At 38.4% G+C, this 23,927-nt stretch overlaps 1 protein-coding gene across 1 annotated transcript in view; it reads right to left on the reverse strand.

Moving 5' to 3' along the window:
• Positions 1 to 21,359, reverse strand: part of LOC126380401 (CDC42 small effector protein homolog) — a 65,190-nt gene extending 43,831 nt beyond the window's left edge. The window contains exon 1 of the mRNA XM_050029794.1: positions 21,195 to 21,359. The gene's annotated coding sequence lies outside the window, so the exon portion shown is untranslated. The remainder of the gene's footprint in view (positions 1 to 21,194) is intronic.
• Between the last annotated feature and the right edge of the window lie 2,568 nt (positions 21,360 to 23,927).

Below are 23,927 nucleotides of genomic sequence, written 5' to 3' on the forward strand. Positions count from 1 at the left end.
TATTGTATGCAACGTTGTATAACTAGGTCAAAAAATGCTCGTGGCGTCTCTTATTGCGATGTTCGCCAAGGCTCACATCGCAACTCACGCCACTCGCATTTTTTGACCCTTATACAACTGTTGCATAAAATACTATAATTTGTATTTTGTAGGTATTTGTAAAAATAAGTAAATCATAACCGTAGCATTATCCCGTTTTTCACAGGGTCCGCTTACCTAACCTGAAGATTTGACAGGTCCAGTTTTTAACAGAAGCGACTGCCTGTCTGGCCTTCCAACCTGCAAAGGGAAAACCAGCCCAATACAGTTTAGGTGACATAACTCCGAAATGTATTTCCTGGGAATGTGGATTTCCTCACGATGTTTTCCTTCACCGCTGAGCTATTTAAGATCTAAACATGAATTCGAAAACAAATTCGACAATCATTTGTGTAGGCCTGTGCTGGAGTCGAACCTGCGACCTCAAAGTGAGAGGCTAGCGTTCTACCAACTGGGTTACCACGGCTCTGTAAAAATAAGTTAATAAAATAATAATTTCGCGGAACTCTGGTGACTTTACCCGTAGGTTCCGCCGAACCCAATTTGGGAAACTCGGCTCTATTGTTTAAATATTGCATTATTGATTCTCATCTATCATCATCATCAGCCCATTAACGTCCCCACTGTTGGGGCACGGGCCTTCCCTATGGATGGATAGGGAGATCGGGCCTTAAACCATCACGCGGCGCGGGTCCAGTGCGTGTTGATGGTTATTAACGACTGCTAATGCAGCCGGGACCAATGGCTTAACGTGCCTTCCGAAGCACGGAGGAGCTCGAGATGAAAACTTTTTGTGGTCACCCATCCTATGACCGGCCTCTGCGAAAGTTGCTTTACTTCAACAATCGCAGACCGAGCGTCTCTATAGTAAGATGTAAAATTCTAACTAAATTACAATTTATTATGCAGTTAATCAACGGATAGCGTGTTGTGAGGTGCCCTTCATTCAATATGCGGGTGGATTAATCGATGGCCGTTCTACTTCCCGACCCTGACGACGGGGACTGGGTGGCATTTAATTCTTTTTTCAAACAGGTTTTGTAGAAGCACTGAATAACTATTAATTGCATAGTCAAAATGGCGAGAAAGATACTAGATTTTTTAGTTTAGGTACTAAATAGTGCTACATGTAACAATATGCAATTGGTCCTGCCATTATGACGCTAGTGAATAACTAACAATACTTTATGGAGCAGAGGCCTAGAGTCAGAGGTAGCGGATATCTAATGATTATTATGTATTTTTTGTTTTTATAGGAGGACCCTTGCGAGGAAACTCATATGTATGAGTTTATGTACATAAAACATAAACAGCATATACGTCCCACTGCTGGGCACAGGCCTCTCCTCAATTAACCGGAGGGGGTATGGAGCATACTCCACCACGCTGCTCCAATGCGGGTTGCTGGAGCGAGGAAACTCACAAAGTGAAAATTAAATCGAAAAAATCTGATTCGAACGGGTTTCGAACCCTTAGCTCTTGAAAGCGTGTTAACCATTACACCACCGGGTCTTCCTCCTGTCTTTTTTTTGACGTGATTTTTTATAGATTTGCCGCAAATGACATTAACTACTTGGCCGGGCAAATGGGGAGCGCTGAGGGCTCTCACCCGGTACAAAATTTGAGGTAACAGGCCTGAGGGTTCCCAGTTAGGTTTTTACGGGATGTATTGTTACACAGTTGTTGATCTTTGGAAGCAGTTACCAGGTCTTATGTTGGTGATACTCGAAGTAATTTCAGTGCTAACTTAGTATTATGATAGTGATAACAAGAAACATTGTGTCTTAGAATAAGGAATAATAATACGTTGAGCTAGGCTTACCTCCCGCCGCTTCTCGGTCTTACTTTAGTCTTCAAGCGTATGGGCGTCAGACGTTACACACACAGATGTACGTTAATGTGTATGTGTGTCCGGGGTGTGCTTGTGTTCAGAATGTGTTGGCCACAGGACGGTGACCGGATCACATCATGTGTACGTGACAATCATTTCAATCACCAATTCAATCCAACTGTACTATTTCTATAGTTTTTATAGATATAATTCGGGATTCAGGCAATTTCTTTCGGTCGTTTTTTATTGTTTGTTTAAGATATTTATCGGTTATTTAAAAAAAATGTATTACGGTTACTTTTAAAGACGCTCTTTACGGATCTGAAAAATTAAATTATAAGGTAGGTAAGTAAGTAATTAATTTTAAAGGAATTATCCTGAAAGTTAAAATTGAGGTATTGACGTAATTCTTGAAAATTGCAACGGGATGTTCCACTTGGTATCAACTCAGAATCATGGTCTGAATCATCCCCCAAAGTTTCCGTTACGTTGTCAGTAACATCCTGTATAAGTATACCAGTTTAATGTATAATATACCTTACTACCTATTTATTATTAGGTTTATTTATTCGTTTGGTAAAGCAGAATAGTGAAGTGTTTTATACAATCAAAAAAGAACTAACTAATATTATATTTCTTCTATCGTGTGGGTTGTGAGTTGGATTACCAACTTCATCAACCCTGGTGCCAGGGTTACTATTGAGCTGTCAAAGGCCCCTGACATGGCTCATGTAACGACTACTTATTTACATCAGTAAGTAGTAACCGGGACCAACGGCTTTGCTTATAACCTTCTATTTGCAAACAAAATGCTGATCTATCCTTTGTTATGGGGTCATCCATTCCATTCATTTATCTGAGGTAAGTAATTAAATAACACAATGCGGTTTCTATAGGAATGTTTCGTAAAGATCGCGTCAAAGGCGCTGGCGTTAGTCGGTCTCGTGGATGATCGCAATTTGATTGCGATCTATATTACATCAAACCCACAATATAAACATTACAAGAAGTATAACAGCATCTTGAAATACAAATGGATTTCATACCTTATCTACAGTCATGAGCAATATGATGTACCCACTTTAGGACTCTGTCGCACTAACATATTTGACATTTAGTGAGACTCACAGTTCAATTTGTCAAAAAAGTTAATGTGACATCGTACCAAAGTGTATACATATTAATGCTCGTGACCGTACACTGTACCTTAACGAAAAATACAGAAATACCTTTTTGTTATTACGTCTCTTATGAAGCACTATTTGAGCATGTTTAATTCATTATAGCGACTTCTTTATTTTTGCGTTCTGTTGTGCAATTTTGAGAGAAAAAATAATTCCCTTCTGTTCCAAGCCAAGGTCGATAAAAGTAAAATTGTTATTTGTTAATAGATTTAAACTAAATTTAGATCTTAATACGATCTTATCTTTCTTTCAATTATGATCCCAACTTTAATTCGAAAACAAATTCCACCATCATTGGTCAAGCCTAAGCCTGTGCTGGATTCGAACCTGCGACCTCAAAATGAGAGGCAAGCGTTCTACCAGGGCTACCACGGCTCCCCCAAGTATAGAATAATATTATGTATACAATAAATGACGTCGTACTTGTATAGAATGTCTTGTACCACTGGTTGTATATTCTGAATGCCAATGGAGAGGTCAGAACAGTAGTGTGAAGATTTTTTATACCATATACAATAGCGAGTTACGCCACGGGTGGCTTGTGACGTAATGGCCATACACCGTCTTAAGCCCTATAAAGGTCGAGTGTTATACTTGCCAATTACGGCGGACCAACTATTCGTAGTTTGTACTCATACACACACGTCTGTAGTGATTTAAATTACTTATGTAAGAAAGTGAACAGTTTTTTTTTTGCGTTAACTTACTTTTTTGGCATGTCACGCAAGCACGCAACCCATAAGATTGAGGGAATGTCACTAGATGCTGATAAACTGTCTAACAGATTATCTGGCGGATATAATGTCTCAGCAGTAAGTACTATCTGCCAGATAAGTTCTGAATAAGCTGTTATAAAAAACTTAGACTAAATCAAAGTTAAGTTATAAAATGAAAGAAAAGGATTTAAAAATCAATTTCTTCTTTTCTTGGCTGACTGACTAATCTATAAGAAGTACTTACATGGTATAAAATGTACGACATTTGACCATGTTTATTGATGGCGTCATACAATTTAATTTCTGTATATAAATTACAAACATAATTAAAACACATAATAACGGGTTCTTACCGCGTTTAAATGGGGATATGAGACTCCCGATATTTCGACACTGTTGCAAGTGCCATGATCACGGGATGACTGATGAGATTGGAGTGGAGTAGGTAGATCCATAATATTCTACGGGCAGACATATCTGTCTACCCTTTTTCTTTGCTGCTTGTTTTGTTTGTCACGTTTTTTCACCACATTAGGCCTAATGTGGTGAAAAAACGTGAGGACACAGTGAGTGCGGTTTGTCGTAGTGAGTTTGGTGCGAGTTCAGATGGTTCCGAACATTCCGATATCAAAAACATAAACAAGCGGCAAAGAAAGAGGGTAGACAGATATGTCTGCCCGTAGAATATTATGGATCTACCTACTCCACTCCAATCTCATCAGTCATCCCGTGATCATGGCACTTGCAACAGTGTCGAAATATCGGGAGTCTCATATCCCCATTTAAACGCGGTAAGAACCCGTTATTATGGTGTTTTAATTATGATAATGGCCCCGATTCCTGGACACACCGCCTAATTTTATTTTAAGTTATATCCGTCATTTTCATATCCGTCGAAAAGGAAAGGGACGGATGATTCACAGCTCTTAATTTTAGAAAGAATGAGTAAATTTATGTGTCGGGTTATTGACTGATGTAAATTTTTTAGACGGTTGGTTTAGATTTGTGCTTAAAATTGACGTGTGTTCCATAAATTTTATGCTTGTCGATTACCCGTCCCTTTCCTTTTCGGCGGATAAGAAAATGACAGATATAACTTAAAATAAAATTAGATGGTATTTACAGGAATTAGCACCAATAACCGCGTAAACTTAAAACAATGTATAAATTACAAACAAATGTATGGTTTTGACGTTTCGTATAAAGTGACTAGTTTGTTATCTAGGGGGTTAAAATGGCCACATCGAAGCAATTCATCTAAGAAAACAATATTGCTATTTGACATTTGTGCCTTTTATATTTACGTAAGTGCGCAATGCAAACAAATATCAAATTGCAATATTGGTTTTTTGATGAATGGCTTCGATGTGGCCATTTTAACCCCCTGTTCTCTACACATACCAAGACTTTATACGACTAGTATTATTATGGTTATTGTTGTTTGGAAGAATCTAATTAAAGCATGAACGCTGTTAATTAGACCGATGAATTATTTCGCTGTTCTCGCTACTTTCTGAATTGTTTTATGAACTCATTTAACATCAATTACTCATAGCACAGTGCTAAGTAAATCACTTAAATCCCATTATAAGTATGAAGTTTTTACGCTCAATGTGCGGTCCCATGTTTCTTGTGTACGATTGTTCGATATTGTTTAGAGCAGAATGTGTCCCACGACCCTTGCCTTGTTGTTTTCTTTGTGATTAATATAATTCACTATTTTTCGTGTGATTTATTTGGCGTGTGGGATAGGTGCAAGAGAAACCGTGTAGGGGTCCGTAATTATAAAAGACCATTGAATCTCCACAATATTTTGTCAAATTTAAAATTCAAATTCAAAAATATCTTTATTCTACTTAATTACATCGGTAAGTAGTAACCGGGACCAATAGCTTAAAGTGCTTAATTAATATTGATGCGGAATATAATAAAGCTGCTAAAAAATTGATACAGAAAAGTTGTTTTAGAAAAGTTTCCTAAATTGCCCCAATTGAGAATCCCTGCTTTGTTGGTCAACCCAAATCTAGTTCATTACTTACATTTAACCACCAGTGGCTGTATAAAAAAAAACTGCAAATTGTCTTTTGATTATTGTCTCTCTGTATACTCCGATCTAGATACCTGGTGAGAAACCTCAGCACCTTCTAATTGTCTGGGCAAGTAGTTAATACCAACAGTAGCAAACCTATAATAAGACGAATAAAAAAAAAAAAATTAAAATGTGTGTATGTACTGAGACATAATTTTTACCAATTGTTTTGTTTTTTCTATTTGCGTGATTGTGAAGTCGACAATAGAGATAGTGTATGATTCACGGTTACCGTCGCCAAGCGAAATGCGCGCGCGCATCGAGCGGTTAACAGCTGGAATCCGAACGCTTATTCACTGTATATATAACTTCGTTGCTCTCAATATGTATACTAAGTAACGATCACTGAGTTTACTATGTTATAAAATAAAATATACTTTGCATGTAACGAGTTTCCAACAGTAAAACTTATCAACAGTCTCACTATCGGATTGATAAATAGATAAGCTAAACCGCTTGTTTGTCTTGTGTTAGTCTAAATGTCTTTAAGTCCTGTTTTGTAAATACAAAAAAAAAAAAATTGATAGGCTGCATCTTGTTGTGAGCGAGCAACAACTCAACAACTCCTGACATTTTCCTGATATATGGATATAAGGATATCATAATTCGGATGGTTACAGGCGATCGGTCCAATTTATTTGCAAGAACACAAAGTTAAAGTTCTTATTCTAAGTAAAACAGTGCATGTATCCAACCTGCAAGCATGTGTGCAAATATTTATATGCTTAATTATATTATTATTTAGACTTATTCCAAGTTATTCCAGTTAAAGAATTTGTCGACCCTATAAAAACACATATGTATTGTGACCCCCCACCCGCTCTTTTTTTTCCTCCCCCCACCTTACAGTCATGAGCAATATAATTTACCCACTTTAGGACTCTGTCGCACTAACATATTTGACATTTAGTGAGACTTACTGTTCAATTTGTCAAAAAAGTTAATGTGACATGGTACCAAAGTGTATACATATTAATGCTCGTGACCGTACAGGAAAGGCAGGGACATTGAACATTGTCATACATATCTTCCGGCTAATAGTCTTATTGTCTATTTTGCCCGCAATATGGCCCCACCCCATCTAGTTTGGTTACGATTAGGACATTGCAGGCTGATCACCCGATTGTCCGAAACTAAGATGATTTATGCTTCGGAAGGCGAGAGGCCAGTTAAGCAATCGATCCTGGCTACTATTTCTTCAGTAAATGTAATCGTTACATGAACCATCTTCTATCGTGTGGATTACCAACCCCATCAACCCTGGTGTCAGGGTTATTACTGAGCCGCCATAGGCCCCTGACATGACTTATGTAACGACTACTAACTTACATCAGCAAGTAATAACCGGGACCAACGGCTTAACGTGCCTTCCGAGCCACGTTCATCTTACTTTTCGGACAATCAGGCGATCAGCCTGTAATGTCCTAGGGATCGCAAAGTGATTTTTGTGATTTGTTTCCACCGGGATTCGAAACCGGGACCTCCGGACCATTATATGAACCATGTGAGAGGCATATAGTGGCTCAGTAGTAACCCTGATGTAGGGTTGATGAGGTCATTGATCTCACAACACAGACGACAGAAGAAGTCCTTCACTCAAATAGGTGGTCCATAATTTTGAATTGTTGTCATAGATCGGAATGCGTTCAAGTAGTCTTGATTTGTGACAACTTACTTTGGCTCTATTTATTGAACCCAGACTACAAAATAGCTTAAAGATTCAAAAACACTTAACAATAACTTCGTCAAATTACTTTTGTCAATACATCCATACAGCCCACTTTTATATCATGGAAAGCATTATATTGCAGGCACTCTTTTAGCACACTACTTATTTAGTTTTTGTTAACATGACTTCAGTTCTTGAACCAATGCGAAGCGGTGCGCTGACGTGGCCATGTAGTTCATCTTGCGATGAATGTACCTCTGTCTACCACAATTGGGATATAGTCGTGAGCTTATGTTATAGGTATTGTTGTGCTGCGCTAACGCCCAAATTATGGAGCTAATCAATAACAATGTTAGTTAGATATAAAACAAAGAGCTTGAGAGAAATTGACCGCTTAATGACGACAGTATATAGATATCTATAGTTCTTTGATGGATGTGAGCTGAAATTCCAAGTTAAATCCTGTGAACGATCAGACGCAGGAAGCGCCGGAAATAGCATCTCGTTGCCATGGCAACTGGAACGATTGCTCGCAATGTCTGGGATGAGGCGCACACGCATCGTTATAAGTGATATACTACAACGGGCGACATTGAAACGCGAAGAACAGAAGTAACGAAATATTTTAATTTTAAAATGTGATGGTTAAGAAAAATACGTTTGGAAGTGTGTGTAAGAAAAACAACTTCAACTAACACGTGCTAAGATAAATAAATATAACAGCCTCCGTGGTCTAGTGGTTAGAGCGTTAGGCTCAAGATCTGGAGGTCCGGGTTCGATTCCCGATGGGGACATTGTCGAAATCACTTTGTGAGACTGTCCTTTGTTTGGTAAGGACTTTTCAGGCTTGAATCACCTGATTGTCCGAAAAAGTAAGATGATTCCGTGCTTCGGAAGGCACGTTAAGCCGTTGGTCCCGGCTATTAGCCGTAAAAACACCTCCACCAACCCGCAGTGGACCAGCGTGGTGGAGTATGCTCCATACCCCCTCCGGTTGATTGAGGGGAGGCCTGTGCCCAGCAGTGGGACGTATATAGGCAGTTTATGTAAGTTGATAGAAGATCAGCGAAACGTTTAAAAATGGTGTTTATACTGTCCATGTTAATAAAAATCTACAAAGAGATTATTATGTCCTTTCAACCCAAGAGAACGTAATAAGGATCTTTCCTATCAGCTTTTCCTAAAAACACGATAGATGGCGTTGTTAAGTTTTTTCTTCGTTAGATAACAGACATCTTCCATTATTTTTGTTTTTGCGTATAAATACAACTTCCACCCATTATTATTCTGATCAAAATATAGAAAAGCAATATAGGTAGCAACATCATTCTATACATAATGTGATCCAAATAATAATAATAAAATAAATAAATGGAAATCAATTTATTTCCAAATATCAAGCAACGATTAGTTTTATATATATGCTTCTGCCATTACATTACATTTTTGAATAATGATCTACCTCAGCAATGAGCAAAATAGGTAATTATCACGTTAAACGTGACAACGCCATCTATCGTGTGTTTGGGGAACGTCGATTGGAAACTCCCTCATTTCTACTATTCAAAGTCAGTATTAAAGATTAAAAAAAAGATTTAGACAGCGGCTGTAAGTTGCCTTCTGATTACCCGTGGGTCTGCTCGACCCATTAGAGATTAAGAGCGTGAGTCTACAATGTACCATCCAATAAATAAGATTATCTACGTGGCAACTGGCAACATTTATCTTTTTGCTCTGACAAATCATCTCTTCAAGTGCGATAATCGATAAGAACCAATAGGTATGTTTCTAGAAATATCATATACAGGCTGTGGACATCGTACCGAATACTGAGGGGGGTGATTCGGACCGTGATTCTGACTTAATATCAAGTGAAATTTTCGGTCGCAAAATTCATGATATTTTTAAGTTTTTTTAAATTATTTTTAATTCTTTTGTAATTTAAAATTCCACTTTATATTAACTCAGAATAATGAGCTGAATCATCCCCCTCAGTATTCGTTACGATGTCACTCATACCCCGTACAAGTACGTACAGGTAGCCATATAGTATGTGGAATATTCATGAAAATTTTAGTGATTTTTTAAATTATTTTCAATTCCATACTTTTACCCGAATGACTCGCTTTTGCAGAACAAAAATGCTGTTGACATCTGCAGCATGACCCCACAGCAAGATGTACGACATTAAACAAATCGCGCGGTTTCTACATCGGTTATTAAATTATATTTTTTTTGACCGCGAATGCTGCTGTGAGCTGATCCTTTAGGACAACTTATCAATATGAGGAGTACATTGCAGCTTAGCGTCCAAAGTAATTCCCAAAAATACAGCGGCCTACTAACATTAGATAGCGTAAAATAAACATATTTTGTTTTATGTTCATTTAGTGGCAGATTGTTTACAGTAAGCCAATCCACTACCTCTGAAGTATCGCGAGACGTTGCGGTGTATGGACCAATGCTCTTTGCTATGCGATAAATAAAACAATTCTATTGGTTCAAATATTACTATATTTCAAGCTCACGATATGCGTTCAACACGCTTCTAGCAAAAATAAGCGAATAAGAACTCGAAGCATATCGACATAAAAGTTATGCTGATTTTCTACCTTCATACAATCGCGCAGTATGAAACCTATTCTATCTAATAGGTTATCTTCAAAAATCAGGAAGAGGAACACATCTGCGTATGCGCAAGTAGCATTTGTATGCTGGTGACCTTGCTTCATTCAAAGGCAAATCGTATTCTTGCCTGTGACTAGATTCTTATAGTGGCCACGGTACTATATATTTGAATTTATCTATTTAAATACACATACTTAAATAGATTTGCTTTGGATGGCCTGTGAATGTCGTGTTTATTATCATTATAATAGGGGTTTTGAAAATATTCTTTAAATCATGGCTTTATATATATATATATATATATTTTACTGCTAATTTATCAAAGGAAAAATGTTTTAACGTTTAAATAAATATAAAGAAAAGATCTGAAAATTCCCGGTGACAGTAAAAAGTAAATAAATACTTGATAATTTTAAGTAAAATATTAAATCGTGGGCTTATTTCTACTAGCGAAGGTCATTCTCATTAGTTCCCAAATCACATTTAGAGCAAAAGTAAGTATTATTCTCTATTCTAAAGCATAAGTGAACACGTTATTTCTCGCGGCGTGGCATACCTACTCGTTAGAAAGCGAGAAAATGTCAGAGGTCGGCTCCGAATTAATCTGAGTCGGGTTTTTAGATTAGTTCTACTTTCATACGCTTACTTGATTCGCATTAAAAAACTCGATAGCTTTAGTATCCTGAACAGGGGCTTTTAATATAAAAATATCACCAGGGAAGACGGGATAGGTAAGAGATATTATATTTTGTAATATAAAAATTACACTCTTCACTTTTCGAGCAGCTCTTTTAAATCAACTTTATATTTATTAATCAAACTGTTTTAGAAGGTTTTATTCATAAATGGTTGAAGGTTCTTATACATTTTTTTTAATTAGGAATATTCGTCCTCTCACAGTATTTCCCATCTTGCCCATAGTAGGGGTAAGATGGGCAATGGCATGGGGCAAAAAGAACGCAAGAATGATACCAGCGGTAGCACACATTACAAATTACCCAACCTTCAGTTGTCTGACAGGCCACTTCCTCAAGAATAGTTATGATGCAAAATAAAAAAGAAAGAGATAGTGAGAAAGTAAATATAAGTATTTAGTCTTTTCTTTTCTACTGAAGATAGAAAATCTTGAAAATAGAATGGGTTCTTTAGCTTTTCAACAATTGTGTACCCCTAGGGGTGTTCTATCTATTTTTCGACACATTTTTTTGGGACACCTGTATAATATACAAGACTGCGTACCTTATCAGAGTATGCATAAATAAAACACGTGTATGAATGGAATATGCACGTATGCATTTTGTATGTATGTGTGGACGGAAGAACAAAGCAGGTAATAGGAGAAGGCTCATACGCCGACAGTTCGCTTTAGCTGACATACAATCGCAATCATTCAAGTTCTGCTTAGAATTATTGCACTCAAGGATTCATTTTATGATAAACGAAAAACAAATAGGTAAGTAAGTACGTAGAGGTTTATGTTTTTTTTAACGTGGCTTATTGTAGATTTGCCTCATATGGCATTAACTACTTAGCCGGACAAATGGGTGCGTAGATATTTGGAATATGGGTATAGTTTACATGTAAAAGTACCCATATTCGAAACTATTAACTTTACTAAAAGAGTATTACTTTGATAGAATTGTTATTGATAGAATCTAAGCAGTACTCGAATTAAAATAAATCCGCAATAAATAGTTCGCTAGCCGAAATATGACAGAGATAAAACATTCGCATAGGCATAATATATATATTAATGAAACGAATGGAAAATATTAGCAAGCGGTGGATTAGTGAACTGCCGTCATCGTAAGGTATACCATCGTTGCCAATTTAAAAGCTCCTAGGTGTCAATCTCACCAAATTTCTTTTTAGTCAGGATCGAATAGTATTTTGCTCCTAAAACATTCAGTACAAACTCTTCCAATCAATTAATCAATCTCTCTCTCTCTTTCAATTTACATTTTTCCTCACCTTATGGTTGTCTGGAAGAAATCGCTTTAAGCGATTAGGCCGCCATTTACCATGTACCCAGTTAAGAGTCTTTTGTAATTATTTCTTTTTGTTTCGGTGCAATAAAGTATATTTGTATTTAGTAAACTCTTACGTAAGTCAGAGTGCAGAGTGTGCGGTAGAGTTTGCCGCTCTAGGATTGGCTTGCACAGCCATGAAAGAAAGTGCATTTCTTCGAGGCAATGACGTCATGGATCGTCTGAGACAGACGTATATAAGGCCAATGATGTTGATGATGATGACGTAAGTAAATATTGGTGAAGCGCGGGTACTTAGTTCATGTTGCGATGGATGTAAATTCTGGCTACCCCAATTGGGATATAATCGTGAACGTACGTTTATGATGTACTTATGCCACGATTCCTTTTGTTAATGTTCAGAAGGTGAGGTTGCGTATACGCAGCGGCGCCGGCGCGCGTGGTTGATTCAAATTGACGTAAGTGAAATATAAAATAAAACATTGTCTCGACTCATGATTGTGCAATGTTTATCTTTACGTGCCGACTAGTCACACTGGATTGAACAAAACGGGGCTGATTCAAACTGTTAGAATTTGTTTTGACTGAATAAAATGTTATCAGTTGTTATGTTCTTCCTATACTGTCAACGCTGTGTGTTTATTTTTACCCGACTGTCACGAAACAATAAAGAGGGTTATGTGTTTAACAGCTATATATGTGCGTGTGTTCCCTCCTAACTTCTAAACCACATATCAGAACAACCGCTATCTTCTAAACCATTATTCAGAAGAATAACGGATAAATATAAATGTGAAATGATAGCCAAGTTCAATATTAAGATATACCTATGCCTTGGTTGTTGACTTCAACGACAAAAGAAGTGAGATCTGAGTGCCAAGTTCAATGATCAGTCCTGAAGGCCGCCTGTTGTGCTTTTCTGTATATGTTGTCCTTATCTCTGTACGTATATTTTATGTCCATTATGCTCAACAAAGTATTTTACATAAAATATAATTTCTTCTTATAATTTAACATAATACATTGTAGCCTAAGGTGCGACTTGGGTAGTTTTTAAACATACGGTGCTGCTCGCCAGTTCTGTTACTTGCCCGGGTGAGAGCCTTCAGCGCTCCCCGTTTGTCCGGCCAGGTAATTAATGCCATGCCAGAATGTATTTACACCAGAAAGTAGTAACTGGGACCAACAGCTTAACGTGTCTACCGAAGCACATATCACATATCGTCTTACTTTCGGACAATCAGGTAATCAGCCTGTAAAGTCCTAACCAGACTAGGGATCACAAAGTCATTTTTGTGATATGTCCCCACCGGGATTCGAACCCGGGTCCTCCGGATCGTGAATCCAACGCTAAATTACTAGACCACGGAGGAGAGAGTTAAGCTGTTGAGAATTTGTAAATATGTTAGAACTGTGCGTCATTATTTTATCTTCTCGGCGCTGTTACAAGTGGCAACATTGTTAATTAACTGTTTATAAAACTGAATACACTTGGCTGGCTTTGTGGAAGTTGCAATGCTATGCGTGTGCGTCTAATCTTATTCATAATATTAAGATAAATAAAGGAAGTGTTATACGTATACAAACTAGCGCTTTCTGAAAATAACATCATGGTCGATAGTTCATACTCTTGGTTAATGCAAAAAATATGTGCTAGAAGGAATTAGGTTAGGTTAGGCGGACACCGACTTAAAAATAAAACAAAAAGAACATCAAGCGTGACCGACTGCTTAACGTGCACTCCGAAGCACGTATCCTTTGACACTTGGGTAATCAATCAGGCGGCAATGCCAAACTAGGGATCACAAAGTGATTTTTGATATGTCCCCAGTCGCCACAGGGATTCGAAGCCGGAACCTCCGGAGCACAACGCTCATCCCAGCTCACAAGGCCGTTAGGAATTATGGTAGTGAGTTATGAATGTGTATTCTTCTGCTATAGATGGTTGAGTTTGCGCATTCACAGTTCAGGTTATTCGCGTCACATACCTACGCGGTGCGCCATTGTTATAACAGGGGACGGCATAATGCGCTATTGTCGCAGTAGACTTTTGTCTAAGACTTCATCTGTCCATCGCGCATCATTTATTGTACAATTGTTCGGCTGGCTAAATACGCATGAATTGATTATTGAACTGTTTTCGAAATGATTTATCTACATTACTCGGGTACAAAATATTTCAAATAATATACATACACATACATACATAAACTCACGCCCGTAATCCCAAATGGGGTGGGCAGAGCCACAAGTAATCAAAGACAACTTGCAGCCACTGTTGATACCAAGTCCTAAGATGGATATGATGAACCTTATGGTGATAAGGGATCAGCCTATCGCCCATAACATTAGTCCATCATGTTAGAGGACGCAATCCCTCTGTCGGTTTTTACGACATGCCCGGGAAGACAAGCAGCTGAACGTGTTCTATGTTTTTTTTCAAATAATATATTTAAAATTAATTATTGCTTGATATATGGAACATATTCTGTGTAGAACTATGTTGCTAAGTATATTGCTTCACTTTATAATAATGGGTGGAAGATGTAATTGTGCCTGGGTGGATTAAAAGGGCTCGTCATTTGCACCCAAAAACAGATAAAAGTATGTTATCTATGAAATCAGAAAGTTTAAGGAAGGAAAATCTATAAAGCGCCATCTATAATATTTTTGGGTAACGTAGCCTAGAAGTGCCTCATTGTTACATTGTTAAATGTCTACTGTCTGATTCGTTTTCAGGAAAATATAAACGGACACTCAAATAATGTGTGCGTAAGGGCAAAGTGACACCGTGTTGCTAATAACCGCTAGAAGGAAGTTGGCAATTGCCATGGCTCTGATGTTACACTCATTAATTTAGCTAAGTACTTTATTACAAAGGGTTTGAGAAGAACGAGGGGCTCGGTGGCGCAGCGGTAAACGCGTTCGATCTGCGATTGTCGAAGTTAAGCAACTTTCGCAAAGGCCGGTCATAGGATGGGTGACAACAAAAAAAAAAGTTTTCTACTCGAGCTCCTCCGTGCTTCGGAAGGCACGTTAAGCCGTTGGTCCCGGATGCATTAGCAGTCGTTAATAACCACCAATCCGCACTGGGCCCGCGTGGTGGTTTAAGGCCCGAACTCTCTATCCATCCACAGGGAAGGCCCGTGCCCCAGCAGTGGGGACGTTAATAGGCTGGTGATGATGATGACTGTATTACATTACCTGCCTTATCAACATTAATATTTACTTGGAATAACAAAAACAGAGCTTCGGTGTAAATTACGTTTCAAATTCAAAAATATCTTTATTCATTAGGTAACATACTACGTGACTTATTGTAGATACTCATCGGAAAGTCACTACTATAGCGGATGTTAGAAGGGAGTAGGGATATTAGGGAGTTCCGTAACCGTAACCGAAACTATCGGATATCCGGTATAAAAAATCATCCGTAACCGAATCCGAAATAAAAGTTTCGGATAATATTGGATAGGGGCGGAGCCTAATTGAGACACGTTATGACAAGCTGTTTTGATCGGCTGGCCGCTGCCAGTGCCGACATACAAGCGGCGCGCATTTTTTTATTTTTTTCTTCTTTTGTCGTCGTATACCTATTTGTATTTTACTTTGAAATTCCTTTTATAAAAAAAATCCGTAACCGATATCTGAAACTAACGGATAATCCGAAATAATTTATTATCCGTATCCGTAACCGTATCCGGTATAATAATCATTCTTAAATCCGTATCCGAAATTTCCTATCCATAACATCCCTGGTAGGGAAGTACTTCGTTGCATTTCCAAAACGAAATAGTTACTTGCCATTGTGCCTCGTTTATTTTTCAGTGCGTAAACACTCTCAAATCTTACGTGGCCAAAGCTAAACGTTTATTCAACAACTTTACCTCTTGATATAACCAAGTTGACCAACGTCATAAAAACTTGCGATAAGTGAGAACATTATTCCTTTGTGATTCGTATACTGTAGTGAAGAACACTGCGCATGAGTCACCTTGCTCAAAATACTTGCCAACCGGACAACGAACTTTACAAAAAAACGGGTCCTAGCATGCGAGGAATATGTTCCGTCGATGTGAATCAAGTACACGCAAATAAATAATAACTATTACTTGCATATCGCCTAGCTCCTTTGTGTTCTGTAATTACTTTGTGGTCCCTAGTTTGGTTAGGACATTACTGGCTGATCACCAGATTGTCCGAAAGTAAGATGATCCGTGCTTCGGAAGGCACGTTAAGCCGTTGGTCCCGGTTACTACTTACTGATGTAAGTAAGTACGTGAGCCATGTCAGGGGCCTTTGACGGCTCAATAGTGATCCTGACACCAGGGTTAGGGAAGAAGATGTTCTGACGACGTTTATTGAGATTTATATGACTCCTCTACCACCAGGTGAGAGCCTTCAGCGCTCCTCATTTTTCCGGCCAAGTAGTTAATGCCATCTGCGGCAAATCTACAATAAGTCACGTCAAGAAAAAGTCCTTTGCCGTATACTTACAAACTAGTAGTCAAGACGTTATATTATATTTCAACATTAGATTTTCTCTCTTTTTCTTTTTTAGATAATCTTTTTCAGCTCCTCTGTCTCTAACTACACTAATATCATTTACGCTTTAGTAGAGATTGTTTTTATCCCGGAAATCTCCCCCTAAAGGGATGAAAAGTAATTGAAAAAACGTGCACGCGGACGGAGTCACGGGCGAAAAGTTAGTTTCTTAAATAGCTAACAAAAATTAAAAAGAAAAGTCTGTTGTAACCAATTTTAAATAGAAGAAAAATCTACCTTTTCTGTTTTGTGCCAATAACGATTTGTGCTTTATGAACATTGACAACGAAAATACCTTCAGGTTTGGTGACGATTCTTAGACGGATGGAAAATTTTACAACAAGAGAGTAGTTCGAGCTTTTACAGTAAAATTACATCTATCGCTTCGAAAAACACCAGTTTGTTCTGTTGTTCTGTTGTCTTTCTACTACAATACAATACAAAAACTCTTTATTGCACTTAAATCATTTTAAAAATACATTAGGTATTAGAATTAGTTTGGTAGTACAACAGGCGGCCTTATTGCTAAGGCAGCAATCTCTTCCAGGCTACGTTAGGGTATAGGAAAAGAATTTAATAAAAAAGTTTAGCGGGATAGACAGTGCAAAACAAAAACTATCGAAAAACAATGTGGCTGACAAAAGGAATAAAAAAGAGTTGTATCAGAAAACGCCAATTGTATCTGAAGTGTCGATATGATAAATCACAAAAACCTAACTTTATAGTAGTAAAGTAACATTTAAAAATTAAAATTTAAATAAATAATAAAAAAACAGAATGTAAATCCACCACAGGCTTCGTCAGTACCAACATTCATATTAAAAAAAAAATAAAAAAAATAAGGGAAAGCATATTCAATTCGTACATAATAAAATCCGCACAAGCTTCGTCAAAACAAAAACTACATATTATTTATAAACACCACATTCCAGTATAAAACATTTACGAATAGCAACGGTATGTTCTGAATCAGGTTGTGGTCTGTCCTCCTATCGATGATTCCGTTTTCCTTCCTCTACGTAGAGGACTTATAAAGAGTAAAATGCAAAAACAACATTAATTAGTCAACGATTCTAATTCAATTTATATAACTTTACTTCGGGATAAATAGTTACAAACAGGATAATAACGGCCTCCGTGGTCTAGTGGTTGAGCGTTGGGCTCACGATCCGGAGGTCCCGGGTTCGAGTCCCGGCGGGGAAAAAACACAAAAATCACTTTGTGATCCCTAGTCTGGTTAGGACATTACAGGCTGATCACCTGGTTGTCCCAAAGTAAGACGATCCGTGCTTCGGAAGGCACATTAAGCCGTAGGTCCCGGTTCTATTTACTGATGTAAGTACGTAGTCGTTACATGAGTCATGTTAGGGGCCTTTGGCAGCTCAATAGTAACCCTGATACCAGGATTGATGAGGTTGGTAATCCATCTCACAATCCACACGATAAAAGAGACAGGATAATTATTTAAGTACGACTGAGATGAACCAGTACCTACGCGTCACCAAGCTTTCTGTTAGACCAACGTGATAGGTGGTGGTTTGGTTAGCCGGGAACTGAAGATGATTAACAGAAAATAAGATTTGTTTATTTTACCGCAGAGGAAATATGATTGGCCACCTGATACGACACGATTCATTTATAACAAACATTATAGAAGGAAAAATTTAAGGGAAAAGAGGAAGGGGTAGACCTAGGATATAACATTTATGAAACAAATAAAAGAGAAGGTGCAGGTCGGGTCGTATCGGGACATGAAGGTTTTGACGGGAAAAAGAGAGGAATGGCGATTACTCCACCGACAAGAGCGCAGCTCTTAAATAGAGAGAGAGATTTTGTTATCACGTAAAAAAAATCCGTAAACCATGGTGCGGAACCATTTTAAGTAACTGCTCTAAGTACTGACTAAGCAGCGGGCCGGTTTCTTCATCCAATTTGACCATTTAGCACGTAGTGTCATTTTCCTCCGTTTGGTTACAGCAGTGGTGTTATTTGTACCGTTGTCCATCCCGCTTAGGGACGGTACTGATTCAGTAATAACCAAAACGGAAATCAAAATCAAAATTTCCAGTCCACACTTGTCTGTGCCATCCACCCGCGCTTTCTCAGTACGTTGCACGCACTGTCGAGTTATTCCCGAAAAGCGGGGCTGAGCCTGTCCCGTGCGAGACATTAAATTTTGACTTAAAAATCGGGACGTCTGGCAACGCTGGTACTGAATAATATCGGCGGCCAAATGACGTAATATACGATCCCGACGACCCGATTACTCTAGCCATAGAGGTGGCCAATGAGCCAGCGAAAACCAACACTTCAGGACTCTGATACCGATCTCGCCGGCGTGATCGACGACTACCCTCATTCAGAGGTCATCACTATCCGCCCACTAGGTTCTTTCAAATATAATCCTCTCACACGCGCCCAACTGGACTCTCCCAGGCCTGTTATCTTTTTGTATCGGGTCAGAGCCCTCAGCGCTCCCTATTTGTCCGGCCAAATAGTGCCATGGAAGCAAACGTAATAACTCACGTCAAAAAAATTTATGTACCGTTGCCGAGTTCATTGCATGTCCATCCATGACTGAACTGTTAGTCGGACGATTAACACGATGGTAATGTCTTTCTGTCTGGGGCTACATGGTCTATATGAAAATACAAAGTCACGCCCGTAATTCCTTATGGGGTAGGTAGATTTTGATATCATCTGAGGTCATATGAATATGATGAACCGTATGTTGACAGGTCAGCTTCTTGTTTTGAGTGCGTTTGGCCACCGTTCCGCGATGTGGTTTAAGTTGTTGCACGCAAACTCTAATAGTGCCTATTTATTTATTTATTTTCATTGGATAATAAACACACACACATACAAGTACATGTACAATCAACCACCATTAACCACGTATTAGATTGCCTATTCACTCTTGCCCTTTAAAATCCCAAAATTATATGTATCGGGGAACAAGTGGATTCCATTCTTTAGCAGTTGTGTTAGGAAGGACAATTAGTATATCAGTCCTAGTGTCCTCACACAGTTTTTACGATATACCTACCCGGGAAGATTATTGATCTGATCGCGTTCTAAGGCTCTTTATTCTCTACCACTCTACCAGTCCAGAATTCTGTACTCTTGATTTAGTAATTTCATTGCTTCATTGGTTAAGTTAAATAATTTTGATTGTAGAACCATCTGGGGGATTAAAAACGCCACATTGAATCAATTCATCTAAAAAGCAATATTGCAATTCGACATTTCCCCTTAAAAATGTAAGTGGGTAAGAAATGTCAAATAGCAATATTACTTTTTTAGACTAATTAAATTGATGTGGCCTTTAACTCCCCTGAAGTGTTTGCAGACGTATATAAATGGATGAGAATTGAAGATTTAACAACACAACATAAGCCCACGACACGACTATGTCCCAATTGGGGTAGTTGTTAGAGGTAAATCCATTGCAAGATGAACCAGTATCCACACGTCACCGAGTTTTCTGTTAGACCAGCGTGACAGGTGGTGGTTGGCCTTGAATTGAAGATGATTATCAGAAATTAAGATTTATTTCACTTGTAATAATTGTAGTATTACACTCTTTCTCGGTTTGAGACGTTTTTAAAATTAAGAATGTCTTCTCCAGCGTTTCACATTGGATGACTCTAATGGATTCTGACCGTACCAAGGTAGGAATATCTCATTAAAATTGTTAGTTTGAAGTCTGGTACCAATATTGTCATGAAGTGATTGATAATGATCCAGAAAACTTGATTCATTTATCTGATTATTATTGGTTTAAGCCATGAAATTGTGTCATACTTACCTATAAGTAGTACCTAATTAGTATAGTGTGTCTGACTGTATAGCTATCGATATAGCAACAACAGTTAACCGCAGTGTTATAGCCGCTCCGCGAATAATATGAACGATACAAATGATATTAATGCAAACTTGATTTATGCTACTAAAATGGATTTCCTTTTAAAATTGTTACTTAGGTCCTCGTTAATAATTTCTAGCTATCAAATGCCAGGTGAGTAATCAAATGCCAATATCGTTGACCAGTTAGTTCTGAGCAATTGCGTACACCGGTCTACAATTCGATTCCTAAGTAGTTCTTGTGAGTAAGCTCACAAAACAGTTAAACTAATGAGAATGTTAACCCTTCGGAAGCTGAGATAACAACGGTTGACGTTGACGTGTCTAGACGCCGAATATAACATCCGTTGCAGGACAGACTCGCATGATACCGCGTAAACATTATTCAAAACACAGATAGAAGATGAATATATGCAATGGAATAGAAATTAAATGTTCTCACCGGCTGTGGAGCGGAATACGCCGATGGGACACTAGCAGTCGGACGAGTTTGAAAGAAGACAAGTAACGGAATCCTCGCAACTTCCCATACACAACAAACACTAGGCGAATCGAATATGCTACTTACAATAAGTGAGAGAAAGCACAGATAAGATGAAGAATAAATTACAGAATAGCAAAGCAAAAATCAATATACTTACATGTATAAATCAGAAATCCTCCAACGATAACGCACTGTTTGTAGACAGTTTGTATGCTAACGCGTCGTATGTGTGCACACGATGAGTAAGTGGTTAAACAATTAATGGTTTAGGAGATAAAGAGGAGATGTTGACGTGTAAGCACGTCGGAACGACACGCGTGGCGGCGGGCGACTGGTGACGTGAGCCGTCGGGGCGAGCCGCGCGCCGCGCACCTACAGCTTAACTTAACCGCACCGGCTAACCAAAAGGTTAACTTGTACAGTGATGTTATAAGGTTGGTATTCTAACACGGCGGAGTGTGTGCTTTAGTTTCGCTCCATATGCACGTCGTGTGCAGACACGACGTGCCACGGTCGTTTACACATTTCTTTCGAGAGAAAAGGCGAAAGGACATCTGCGGAGCGCCAGCCGCCATGTAGGTACTCGCAGCCCTGCTGCCACGTTCTGGGAAGTCCAGGCCAGTCCAACTGGCCGGAAAGTAATTAGTACGCGCCGTCAAAATGTCCGATAATGAGAGAACTCCTTCGGTCTTCGCGCTTTCGAGTTGGTCAAATCAAGACGTTAGTCGTGGAAGGAAGAGTTATAGTACATGGTGTGCCTGTGTACGTAATGACGTAATTTATTCTTCTAGTTCAATGCACGTAAAAGATTTAACGTATCTCTAAGCTTTTGAAGCTCAAACCGTGATTTAGATAAAAGTACGAGTAGGTATTAAGTAAAAGAATATGAGAAAAATATGTCATGCGCGGGGGTAGTAGTACCTACAGTTTCAGATTTTGGCGTTACGTGTCAATGAAAGATTATAATATATGTTCTTAATAGGCGCAATTATACGTACTACCTACTTACTTAGAGCATGCTCTCTAGTAGTCGATTACATAAGAACACTATATCTTTTAAGGGGTAATGTGTATACGTTTTTACAATAAGATTCTCATTGACATTCAGAATTTGCCTTTCAACTGTTTTAAGACAGTAGTTAAACCGAAACTTTACAAAAATGGTTATTATAAAGTTAGTGATTATTTAGAAGATATGAATGCATGGGATTAACTGTCTGAGAACAGCCGGCAGGCAGGCAGGCAGCTAAATTACTCAATTGTATAACAATATTGTATGTTTATTTTATTTTTTTAAAGAACGTCTAGGGCCCTGTGCCGAGGTTTTTCTTGCAGCTTCTTTTCTGCGGCTATACAGGTTGTGAGAAGCTGCAGTAGTTTTAGGCGGATGAAACGTTCGTTATGTGAAAATTGACGATTGAAAGTGTTACTATGTTACCTACTGAATAAAGATATTTTTGAATTTGAATTTGACCTGTAGTGAAAGCTTAATGTAAACATATGTACTTAGGTATATAGTGTGCATCAAAAATATACAGCTGATAAAACCTCAAAATTACTACGCTTAACTAAGTTTTAAACTGTGAGTACCTACCTTCCCAGATTTTCTAACAGTTTAATTAAAATAAACAACGCCTGAATCACAATTAAAGCAAAGTAAAGTATTTGTGTTTAAAAATTGTTCTTTTTAAGAAATAAAGAAATAACTTTCAGTTTCCTACAAGACCTTTGGGGTCCTTGGAGGCTCATTAATAATTCTGACACCAGGGTTGATGAGCTTGTTAATCCACCTCACAACCCACACGATAAGAAGACATACTTACTCCTGAAAGCTCTTGATTTCCGATCTTCATAATTTTTGTTCAGGCTTATAGCAGCATTCATTGGATTTTGAATACTTAATTTAGAACTGGAGTCGCAAATCCCTAATATTACTTATATAACATCATAAAATAAATAATAGGTACTTATACATATAACGTTCCTGGCGACCCGATTACTCTAGCCATAGAGGCGGCCAATGAGCTCGTGACAACAAACATCTCCGAACCCCGATACCACCGACCCCACCGGCGTGGTCGACGATTTCCCTATGAAATGTTGTATTAAAGTGTTTTTACACCGGACACTTGCTTTTTTCCGGCCAAGTAGTTAATGCCATTTGTGGTACTTAAATCCAATCACGTAAAAAAAAGACTATCTAGCTCACTTTTTTGTAGCTTTGCCTCAGTTGCCATTAACTACTTGACCGGACAAATAGTGAACGCTGGCTTGTTCCTTAAAATACTTGCAGAGCTGTGTTTCTGGTTGTTTAGGTGCTTAATTGGGTAAGCACAATAAGGTATGGGGCACTGAGCAGACGAGAGTCGCTGGGGCAAATATTTTCCACGAGAACGACCCTGATGCGTGTACGCACAGAATGCTTAGCCAACGGGAAAATTTGAGATGTCCTTACTTTATCTTGAAAGTTTTGGAATGTATATTTTTTTAGCTAGGTACTTATATAAATACTTGACGATTTTAAATTTTTACACTTTCTTCTGGATGCTACAGCGCGAAAAAAAATAACAGCTGCTTTTTTCAAGCAGCATAATATGTCGAATAGATGGGGTGTTTTTTACCTTTGATGGGTTTGTTCTTGGCCCCAGACTTGCCCGACGGCATTGATGAGGCTTAAGATGGACCAAGCTCGCCCTGAACGTGCTCACTCTGGCCTTGAAAGCACCTGGGTTATATGCATTCGGAAATACAGAAGATCGCAAAGAATTCCACTCCCTAGCAGTGCGCATAATGAAGGACGATGCGAAGCGCTTTGTGAAAATAGTTGGGATATCCATCAAATAGGGATGGAACCTGGCCGTACGTTTGGAAGTCCGAAGATAAAAGGGGG

This window comes from Pectinophora gossypiella, chromosome Z (genome assembly GCF_024362695.1).
Source record: "Pectinophora gossypiella chromosome Z, ilPecGoss1.1, whole genome shotgun sequence".
NCBI lineage: Eukaryota > Metazoa > Arthropoda > Insecta > Lepidoptera > Gelechiidae > Pectinophora > Pectinophora gossypiella.